This window comes from Stegodyphus dumicola, chromosome X1, assembly GCF_044657685.1.
Source record: "Stegodyphus dumicola isolate Sdum_Otavi_A_Nest chromosome X1, ASM4465768v1".
Classification (NCBI taxonomy): Eukaryota; Metazoa; Arthropoda; class Arachnida; order Araneae; family Eresidae; genus Stegodyphus; species Stegodyphus dumicola.
The window spans coordinates 189877262-189889399 of NC_140780.1; positions in this window are offsets into that span (position 1 = coordinate 189877262).

The window sequence follows — 12138 nt, forward strand, 5'->3', positions numbered from 1 at the left end:
TGTTATTAATCCAGCTTTTAGGTCCCAACAATCTGCCTGTAGTTATATGGTGAGAAATCTTTTAAGTGTACTATGTGAAATTAAGTATAACCATAGCTAAACATTCTGTGGTACTGCAACATAGATAATAATATGACTGAAATAGTTTTCTCATTGGTGACAAACTGAAAGTACTCAATGATCTACTGTATTCAATTTTTTTTGGCATGTGAGTTTATCTTAAAGAAAGAAAGTCTAATATTAAAATACTGGTATAGGTTTCTTCATTTTTGTAAAATTAGAGCTTTCTGTTGAAACCTCTGGTAAATGAATATGGCATAAAATGAAGAAGGAGCTGCCATTTATTTATTTGGCAAGAAATCATAGTTTTCTTAGGCGTTCAGTAAATTTTTGTCATAATACTAAATATTACATAAAATGTAAAATAATATTAAAAGGAAGATTGAGTGATAAATGCAGCAGCCTATATAAAATATAAGTGCCATATATACAGCTTTGCTTTACTTTTTAAATTTGGGTAGTTGGAGAGTATATAGGAATGTTTAAGAGGATGGCATTGACGATGTTGCCATAAGGGCTGAGCCTTTAAAGAAGTATAATAACATATAGCACACATGAAAACAATCCAAATATGTATCACATCATAAAATATTCTTTAAAATATTAAAGTGGGATGTTGTGTAATCATTCATGAAAAATTACATACATCAAATATACTTTATTGTTGACTTGTATATTACTTTAGGATTATCAAAAAATCATCATCAATTCCTACATGTTGTACAATCATCTGCCTTTTAAAAATAGAACTTGCTACATTTGATATTTCTTCAGCTTTTTCTGTTCAATAGATATTTGATAACATAAGGAGTTAAATAAATTTGAACCAATTATATTTTATTTTTACCAATTCTTTACAGTTATACTACAATTCATTACATTACATTATTTTATATTATATTTAACTTCAAACAAAACATTTCAGTACATTTTGAGATAAAAAGTGTGGTCACTTCTTGAAAGATTAGTAAAGTAAAATGACAAAGTACACATATCTTGCATCAGTTTTATCTGTAATAAAATTATGCTGTAAATATTAATAGTTTTTTCTTGAAGTTTTTAAAAAAATGATGTGTTCTATTCATAAAAATTGGAACAGTGAGGAAACAAATCCTTTCTTAAAACTCTTTTCTTAATTTTACATTATATAGAAATTTAGAAAATGTTAAAAAATCAATTATATTGTAGTGAAGTTTTGTATGGGTATTAAGAGAGATGATATTGTGACATTGTATATAAACAAACTTGCACTTATACCATATCAAGTTTATTGAAATGGAAAAATATATTCATACCTGAAAGCAATCTTGCAGTAGCATTTGGTTTAGAGCTCTTGTGCTATTGGGCATTTGTATTTACACTGACTTCCTTTACCCATCATTTGCACTCTTCAGTCGCATTATACTTGATTGCATCACTGAACCTTCCAGTTGTTGAAGCAATAACAGTGTTGACATTTTTTACAGGATAAAATCATATTTTAATGCAGTAATTATTTTACATTTCAGATATACTCTATAAACATTAAAATGCCACAATTGTTTATACTTAAATGGCGGTATGTCTAGCATATATCATATTTATCTTCTTTTCAAATCGGGCCAACGTAATAATTGCGGCAAATTTTTTTCTGGGCATGCGCAGTGTTGAACACTCATCCAACTTAGTATGCGGTCTGCCATTATGCTTGCCGCACTTACTTTGAGTATAAAGAATAATGTTTACGCATCAGATTGCTAAATAATGTAATTTTCTCAGGCAACATATACTTTGATGATTTATTTTATCACGGTAAATATGAAACAACCCACTGAGATGTTTTCAACCAAAACTAATTTAATTTATGACAGAAATGTTTTGTGAACCCCCAGGGGTAGCTGGATCCCAGTTTAAGAACCACTGCTCTACTGCATTCCTTTAAGATATGATCTAGAACTACTCTAACTTTGCCATAAGAAGCTTTCCAAAGTTCATCAACTGAGTATGAAGGGTGATGCAAATGCTTCAAATCTACTGCAGCTCAATGCATAAAGGCTGGTGCTATTTAGCCATCAGAAGATTAAGCAACAATGTCTGAAAATGAAATTCAACATATTATTAAAAGTTTCTTCCTATACTTTTTTCTACTACAATAATTTTAACTATTTTTTTAATTCTGTTGCTTTTTAAAAAGTGTACATTTTTAGGTTTTTTTGATTAATTAATAACCACAAAATTTTCTCTTCACAGTTTGGTCACGTTAGGGTTAAATTCTTATTGCTTTGAAATTTATTCCTGTGCTTTGAATGCTTTTATTAATTTACTATTCTAAAATAAATAATGAAATAATGAAGAATAATTAATGATTTTAAAATTTATTTAAAATTTTATTTATTTTAAAATTTTTCCAATGTTTATTGTTTTCAATATGAGACTTAATTGTCTGGTCTTATAAATAGCTTTATGATACTTAAGAAACTACCCGCATTGCTCCAGATCGCAATGTTTGCGTGCACTGCACATTAAAATTTGATCTTTTTTATTTTTAGATTCACTTTCGTCTTTCGTAAGGTGTTTAATTGTGTTTAATTTTGGGCAAGGTGCGTTTTCGTTTCCAGCTTCTAAGAACTGGACCAGTGAATGCAAATATCGATTTGATTTATATTTTCCTGACTTAAAATTAATTTCATACATTTTGCATTTGTCAGTTCAGAAACAGGCATTAGGTTTTACATTTCTCGATATACCATCCCCAGGACGAAGATGCACCGGGAGGCGTGAAATCCATTTTTCTTTATTATTTATTGCACTTATTTTGCACATATCTTGTGTATGTGGTAGTTTTTGTACGAATTTAGGTTTTGTGCAACATTGGTTTGTCTAAGATTTTGGAACAGCTCTCCTTTCCTAATTTCAATTTTTACAATAAATTTTGCATTTGCAATTCATTTTCATGTCATTTTATGCGTTTTTGGATTGTAACTACGAAACAGCGAAATAAGCTAATTATGAAATAAGAACATTAAAAAAATTATTTCACAATCTAACCCTGAGTTAGTCATTTAAGATGAAACGAAAGAAATATATGTAAAGCTACGAACATTATTGCTACATTATTTGGTTATTTTCAACAATATTCTGCTAGCGGGAAAGCCTATTATCGGGAATTTCTGAAATGTAAGATAAAGGCACAGTATTAAGGGTTCGCCCGCTTAAAAAGTCACCAAAGGTCAAAGTTTTAAAGCCACTGGGATCTTAACTTTCAATCTGATTTTAAATATTCCTCAAGATTCCTCCTGATGTTGATCAAGCGTTAATTTTTTCAAATAGTTCGTTTTAGATGATGATTAAAAGTTTCAGCCTTATAAAGACCGCCGAAGTTGGGAGATCGCAGTGCATTGAATTTCCGAACGATTGATTTAGAAACTATATAGGATGACAGAATAGACGAAATTTTGAAGAGGTTTAGCAGTTTTTCCACGTCGGAGTTGGTAGCGCTGTCCGAATATATAATCGAGCAAAGGGTCGCTTTGCACGAAAAACATTTTTGCAATTACAACTTGCGATGTTAGATCCGTATCAAAATCTAGATGTATCTTTGGGTAGCTAAGTTCACGAAAGTGACAACATACACCTTATCTGAGGTACTTCTTAGCTGATTTTTATATTTTGTGTAAAAGTGTCTGCATAAATCAATGCCAGTTACGGCAAAGGAGGGCACTCACCAAAATGCCTTCAGCAGTGGTGCTATAAATTGCTGGTCGATTTGGGGTTTATTTTTAAAACAGGTAATAAAGTTATGTACTATTTTATGAGCATTGTTTCTGCCATTTAATAGCCAAAGTTTCTCTCGAACACAATGCAGCAAAGTTTGAACACCGGCATGCAAATTTTTTAAATGAAAGTATTGCGTAATTAAAGTAGTTAATTTATGATCTCTGGGCAGAAGGATTGGGTGAAAGATGATTTTGTTCATCTGCGACTAACTCGTAAGTATTCCATCTTCGTCAAGGAAAGGAATTAAATTACTTATGTAACCATGCACTAGATTTTTACCTCATCGAAAAGCTTGGGTTTCTCTTTAATACAATTGACAGTTTGGCCTACGTAAATACAGCTCGAGTAATAGAACCCGATGACCTCTTCCTTTGTTGGAAGCTTGAAATAAACCTATAAACGAAACTAAGAATGTCAATTAATTTAATAAAGCTGTTACTTAAAGAAAGAAAATAGCTAATAAAATCATTACTGGAAGTGACACGTAGGAAAATTTCAGGGGACCGTTTATATTCACACTCTCAAAGTTCATAATCCTTATCATCTAAATTATCCTTTTCTATAATATCGAGATCAAGGTTCGTTAGGCTCGACTCCACAAGAATCCCAAATCAGCAAAAAGATATTCCTCGAAACGGATATGTGTTCATTCGAAATTCTCTGTTAACGCCTGAAGTTTCGAACTTGATTTCCAACAAAGGTGTTGAGTTCATATGGGGAGAATTTGTCCATGCCAGTGCTATGGTCGAATTCAAGTGTAATGTTACCTTTTCAGTGTTTAAGGAAATCGGAACTCTCTTAATAAGATTAGCAAGTAGAAGACAAGTCGGAAGATCTAAACGTGTCAACGATAGGGTCTTTAAAAGCGCTACTCGAGATTTGCTTACCAGTAACTTTAAACAAGAACTATCTTGATTGGACTTTAGGTAACTTCACAGGCAGATGTTGTATCATCAACCAAAACTGTGACAGTCTATTTATCGTTCGTAGAATGTAAGACATGTCTTTTTATTTTAAGGTTTTCCAAGTTTTAACAAAGCGATTCCATTCACTGACAAATGGTTCGGACAATTCACCGTCTCAATTAAATTTTAGAGATCAAAATTAATGAATATTATTTGCTTTACAGAAAACAAGCCAAATAAAACCATACAGGTATCGGTAGAAATGGACGGGACACCAGAATTTCACTATTGGTCGAAGAAGTACAGTCCCGCTGCACTAACTGTTCAGTTCCGCACCAGTTTTGAGGGAGAGCTCCCGGGGGGCTATCTGAGGGTCTCCCGACCCCTCTTACCCTACGAGCAACCTCTCGAAAGGACGTCCGGCTCGCCGTTTGAGTACCCCTACGCCCCTCAGACAAAATACGTTTACAAAAATCCATGCTTTCACCGGGATTCGAACCCGGGCCCAGTGGTGCAGCAATAAGCGTCACTAAAAACTATACGGATTGGGCGGCCAAAAGGAGTATACAGCCGGTCAATAACTAAGAATATCCCTTTTCGTAAACGATGACATGTTTTGCAAAACAACTTGAAAAGTAAAGGTGCCTGATTTAAGCTGCGAAATTATGCTAAGAGATTTTGTAAATTCACTGGAACCAAAATGAAACTCTCCTTTAGATACTGAGAGGTCTAATAGAGTGAGAGTCCGATTTATGTAAAGTCATTCCACAGCTTCTGAACGTCTTTATCAGTTGATTCTTTAATTCAGTGGCATACCCAATATTAGGGTCTCCTTTCACTCTGTCGTCTATAGAAGACATCAAAAAGAATTACTTCAGAAGCTAATGGGTATTTTTGATGTTCATCCAAAACTAATTGCTTCAGTCTTGTGATAACTGGAAATAGAGCATATTCAGGATCATACGGGACAGTGTTCAGACTAACAACACTAGCTAGTTCGTCTTCTCACTCTTTCCATAAGATACGTAGCAGATCTCTTTGCGATGATTCGATGAAAATCTGTCTAAACATTTGTCTGATATCTGAAGCTAGTGCTGTTTTATGTTTCGAAATCAAAAAATTAAAACAAAAGCATTTTCTTTCCTGATAGTAAAATATCGTTCACACTTAAGCCCGAAGTAGTAGCAGCTTTATACACAGTGCACAATTTCGTCAACGACTTTTCGGATTTTTAAAATTTCATAATGAGGAAGATGGAAAACAACGGGCGAAGAATTTTTTTCTTCAACCCTTTCCATGTGATTTAAGCTTTCATATTCATTGATAAAATCTGTATAAAGTTTGAATAAAACATTTGGTAGCTATGTTTCTCAAATCACCTATTTGATAAAGTACTTTTTCACAGAAAGGAGTGTATACTATAAAATATCCACTCTGATCCCTCTTATGTGTTTTCTGATAATGCAATTTGAAAAACTCATCTTTTGGGCTTCTTAGACGGTCGTTGGCTACTTCTGCGATTTGCCAAAATTTAATAATGCATGCTTCTAAGTTTTCGGACTGAGAAATTAGTCCATATATTGTTTTGAATTTATTGTTTCAAGAAGAACGATTAGCAATAAATCCGAAAATTGAATTTTGGAAGAAGAAACGACTAGACGATATCTTTCTCTTAATTAAAAATAGGGGGACTCAGCATTTAGTATTATATTGATTTTTCGTGGCTTATCAAAATCTGAATCCGTTAAATATCCGTTATCAACATTTGTCACATTTCCACACAAGCCACTAACAAGTACCTTTATTGCTTCCCTTCTCAACTGCAAATTACTAAAGCTGTTCTCACATTTTTATACGATTTTGCTTTGCTATAAAAAAATCACCTGCCTGGAATTTTTTTTAACTGCAACTATATTTTTGAAAATATCAATTATCATCTGCTGCTTGACAGTTTATTTTTTATGAAAAATGGCGCTTTTAAAGAAGCAATGGGCGGATGGCTATGTTTGTGCTCTTTCTGAAAGAAGTTATTCGTATCTAGTTATTAAAAATGCTGTAAAAGCCATGATTTTCCGGTACCTAAAGCAACGATGGGTAATATTGCCAATAAAAAAGGGGAAAAAAAGTCAAAGTTTGGCTTTAAGGAGAAAAATTATTCACACAACATATACAAAGAAAAAATGAAATGTTTCGAATGTTACAAAGGTAAGAACTTTAATGTTAAAATAAAATCCGCGAAGTTAAAGAATTAAAGAACAGTTGCATAATCATTAAAATGCTCAGTGTCAACTGTAAACAAAATTATTAATGCTGATTTGAATCTTAAAAAAAAAAAAAAAAAAAAAAAAAAAAAAACCGCAATGTGCATCATCTTTCCCCGTGACATAGAGATTTCGGCGATTCTCTATGAGAAACAAAAATGAAAAAAAATGTTGTTCTCTGTATAGATGAATTTTGGGTATATTTAAATGACCGCAATAAAAGGAGATCCATTTATTATCATCAAAGAGAAGAAAAAAATCTTAGAACATGTTCAAAGAATTTAAAGAAAGTTTTTCAAAGGGATTTATGATTGTTGCTGGTTCTTGATATAACGGCAAATAAAAATTAAAGACAGTGCATAAAACTGTTAAGGTCAACTCCATATATTATCAGAAACTTATTTTATACCGAATTCTCAAATATAAAAATCCTTTTTCTTTACCCACAGTGCCATCAATCAGTAGAACTCCATCAAGACAAAACAAGCAAACGCACGTCAAAATATACTGTTAATTTCCTGGAAAAAAATGGAACAAGAAACGGGTATCGAAGTCCTAGCCTTCACTCATATCCCTCCTAAATCTTCTGATGTATGATCCACGGATGTTTGCGCTTTTGGACTTTTAAAAACGAATTGTCCAAATGTCGACCTACAGTCCTCTTTGGACTCTGGAAAACTGTTCAAGAGGAATGGGATAAAATACCTTTTCCGATACTAAAAAAACCTTTATCGTAATTTACGGTGTAGAAAGATTGTGAAGTTCAAGGTTTATCAAATGGAACATTTAAAACATAAAAGTTTAGGTAAAATATTTCTATAAATAGAATGAACATTTTCTAAAAAATTTTCATACACCCTCTGAATTTGCAAAATTCGAAGTTATAAATTTCGCTCAGCTGCATTAGTCTAACAAAAAACGGCCTTTACAATAACAGGCATTTTGGGGGATCCACGCCCAACCTAAGATATTGCCAAAAGAGCAGTTTTATTTGTTGTACTCATCCGCCCGGACGGGAAAGTGGTTATTGATTCTGACTGCAGTACCGAAGGGCCCTGGTTCGAATCCCGGAGGAAGAATGGATATAAATTGCCTGTCCCTTCATAGAAGGTAACGGTGGCCGCCTATTAGGTGCACCTTAGTAGTGACTAAAGTCTAAAATGGCTAGTGCTTGCCATGAACAATAAAAATATTGTACTTACTTTCGATCGAAACATTATGCTGATTCGTTTAAATTTGCCGGAATTTCATTCACCAGAAGTACTGTTAGCTCCTGATGATACCTAATAGGTGAACATTCTGAAATCTGAGAATTTGATTCATTCTGATGACTAATTGCGATGAAGAAACGAATTATGCTTGCTATTACAAAAATGTATATATTGGGTCATCCAGAAGGTTATGCGGTTTTTCAGATTAAAGCTCATTTCTTTGTAATTATTTTGTTACTGCTGATAATAAGTGATCTTGATTGAAGCCCATATTAAAATATGGAAGGTAAATGTACTGTGTAATTTTTTTTCCTAGTGTAATGCTAAGAATGAAATTCATTTTCATCGTGTTATGCTCTTTTATTTTAAAAAAAGAAAAACAAAAATGCTAAACAGATTGCTTGTAAAATTTATTCTACATATTGACAAATTTCTGTGTCTGATGACACAGGCTGTTTGAGAATCTTATACTCAGAAACTACAGCTTCGAACAGGATATCTGTTCTGGATGACCAATCCAGTGTAAACAAGAACTTATAAAAAGGAACTATCACTGAAAATCCACGTTATACAGTTCAGGAACTACTAGGCGATCTAAATATTCTCAAATGTACAGTACATAGTCATTTGATGATTTGGAAAAGCTGCTACGATGCAGGGGCTGCTACAATGTAGGTGTTGTACTTCTCACATACAGCGAGGATAAGTATGGCAACAGCTGCAGGAAGAAAAACTTGGCAGTGCTGGAATGGCAACAGCGGATGATATTCTATAGATTTTAATATTTTTGATTTTGAGTCGATGTTTTCCTTTGCGATACTATTGCGTTAAAACATTTGAGTTTTGGGTGAATGAAATGAATCCGCTGTCCCGCTGCGAATATTAATAAAATATATTTAGAAATTAGCTGCGTTGGAAAGGATGAAACCTTGTGTTTGAATTTTCTTCCTAAAGTTGCGTCGAGTTCAGAATATTATGCCAGGCTTATTCACGCTGGTGCAGATAAGTTCAAATTTTGTTTATTGTGTTTATAGTGTATAACTTGCAAATATATGAATAGAAATCTATTAAATTAACATTTAAAATTCTGCAATGGTGTTTTAAAATTTTAGATGTAGAGTATTCACATTGCTATGTCGGAGCCAGTGGCAGTCAGGTGTAAAGTAAAATTGTTTTTGCTCCAAGACATAACAGTAGGGGTACCTCATACTTGAACAGAGCAGAATATGCTTGCTTGAGTTTTGGCATATGACTCTTTGCTGAAAAAAAATAAAAATAAAGAAGCTTCTTTTTTGAGACGGCACATTATCGAAGATGAGAAGTGGAACTATAGAATAATGTTACATGAAAATGGTCATGACGTAAGCCAGGAGCACCTCCTTCAATACCATCGAGAATGAGTTGCATCCCCCCAAAAAGATGATGAGACTAAAAAGGAACTGCAAACTAAGACATGTTTTCACCAAATTAGACAATAAATTTGGAAAAATACTCTTCTCAAATGACAGTTTTAAATGCAAGAATCAAATCAAACAACTCAGGACTGACCAGTTTTCTAGATGCTGCCATCCATCATGACAATGCTCCACCAAAAAGTTTGACGTATGTCGAACAAAAGCTTATTCAATATCGTTGAGATTATTGTGTTACCTCTCATATTCACTAGACCTTACCCTGCCGGATTTTCACCTCTTGAGGTCACTTCAGAATTCTGTGAACGGCCTGGAGCTCAGTTTTTTTTTTTTTTTTTTGAAATGTCAGACAGCATTTCAATAACTTCTTTACAAACAAAAACCTAACATTTTTTTTTTCAAAAAAGGAATTTTCCAGCTGCCAGAGAGATGAAAAATGTCATAGAACTAAATAGTGCTTATGCGCTTCAACAAAATTTGTTCATGTTTTTTTCTGTACTGCTTCACTTGCATTTATCATCAAAAATACCGCAGAACGTTTCGGATGATCCAATATATTTAGAAGAACAAGAATTTAATTTGTGTGAAAAATTTAAACAGTTTAAGCACAGTTTATGTTTTCTCACCACATCGAGTCTTTCCGTAGGTTTCATTTCTAAACATAACGAGCTTTTAAGCAATGAATGAAAATTTTTACAAAGCTCACACTTAAATGCATCTCATTTCACAGCAAAATTCTAATTCTTAATGTGGTCTGGCATAACTTCATTTTTGTTAGCGTATCCCCCGGATTATGACATCTTTTTCTAAATAATCTCTGAACGATTTCCAGTCAGGCAGATGTGTAGACTTTCTAAATTTTCTAGTATTAAACTGATTATTATTATTTCTAATGATTAATATTATTTCCGTTAGCTGAATCGGTTCTTATTTCACCAATTTTAGTGCTCCTAGATGCTTGTGCACTTTGTAAATTAAGATTCTTAATTATTTTGGCAATTAGTGATGTATTTTATATGACAATAGTAATTAGGTTACATGACCATTGACTGTTCACTGTTTATTTTCAAATATGGTTATAAAAGTTTTCCAAAGAGATTCATGATTACTATCGGTGGTTTGCAGCTTATTGACGTGGCAATAAGAGCCGATTGTAAATAACATAACTCTTATGACCCGGTTAAATGTTCATTATCATCAATTATGGACTAAAATTTAGCTTTAAAAAGAAACCATTCTTAGTAGTTTCCGTTGAATTTAGGCAAAGGAATCTCTGGCAATAAATTGAACTTTGTTTGTTTGATACTACTACCATTACTATTATAAATGGTATTGTTGCTACTGGGCTTAGTATTCATTTCCTTTAAAATACGTCTAAGGTTTTACTTCAACTTTTTCAAGGTCGTCCTTAATTTCTGAGAAGATGGCTTCATTTTGTTCGCAATCTTCATTTTTTAAAACACCAATAAAATTCGTCTTTGATTTCTTCAAATTTATTTTAAATGATTTTAGCATTGTCCAGCTTACATTCCAGATTCGTAGTATTAAGATTTGGTCGATCATCAGCCACAAAGCCTTATAATCGCGTTATTTGCGCTTTTAGATTTCCTCTTCTTTGAATAAGAACGGTATTAAGTGATAACGCCATTTTCCTAACGTTAGAAATTCCTCAAGAAAAGAAATCTACTTCAAAATATTGCCGAGATACTCTGGTGAAACAGGACCACTATTCCAATGTTTTTGGACTTTAACTATGAAATAACGAAATTAACTAATTAAGAAATAAAAACAATTTTTTTATTTATTTCATAATCTAACCGCTCAATTAGCAGTCACTCTAGATGAAATGAAAGAAAAATTATAACGTTGCGCGCCTACAACTTGCACGCAACCAAGCGTGACTGTGAAAGCTTGTATAAACCACAGAGTCTTGTAAAAGGTTTAAGTCCCTTTTTATTCAACGTAATAAATTACAATTGCGTCCTCTTGACGCTTACAAACTGTGCCCACTTGGCAGTCAAAATAAAAATAATAACCTGAAAAGAAAATAAAGACAAGATTCTAACTACGAGGCTCTCTAAAATAACTAACTCACCGTGTTTTACAATACCGCTGCTAATTCAGCAGACTTGAAGCTCACTGGAACAATTTCCACAACTTCCCGCCAAGCACATAGGCCGCAACGCGGGGTTCTTCACTTCTCGCTAACTACCTCCGCGCTCGCTAAGTAAGAATCTCACTCTCACCGAACATGTTTCCTTCTATTTAAATCAGAATACTTCCGCTGATAATTTGAATCCTTGCGCGTTCTACTAAAATTTACATATTCTGGCATTGGCAGTTCCAGGGGAAAGTAAGGCTTGACAGGAAAGATAGTTTAAACTTAAAATAAATGTTAGTTAAAATAAATATAAACCCTACATTTGCCGCTGCCAGAATTTGGAAAACTTGGAAGCAGGTCCTACAAACGACCTGTTGTAAGTTTATCAAATTCTGAACTAACTGGCGAAAGCCTCGTTTACACACAAAAAAA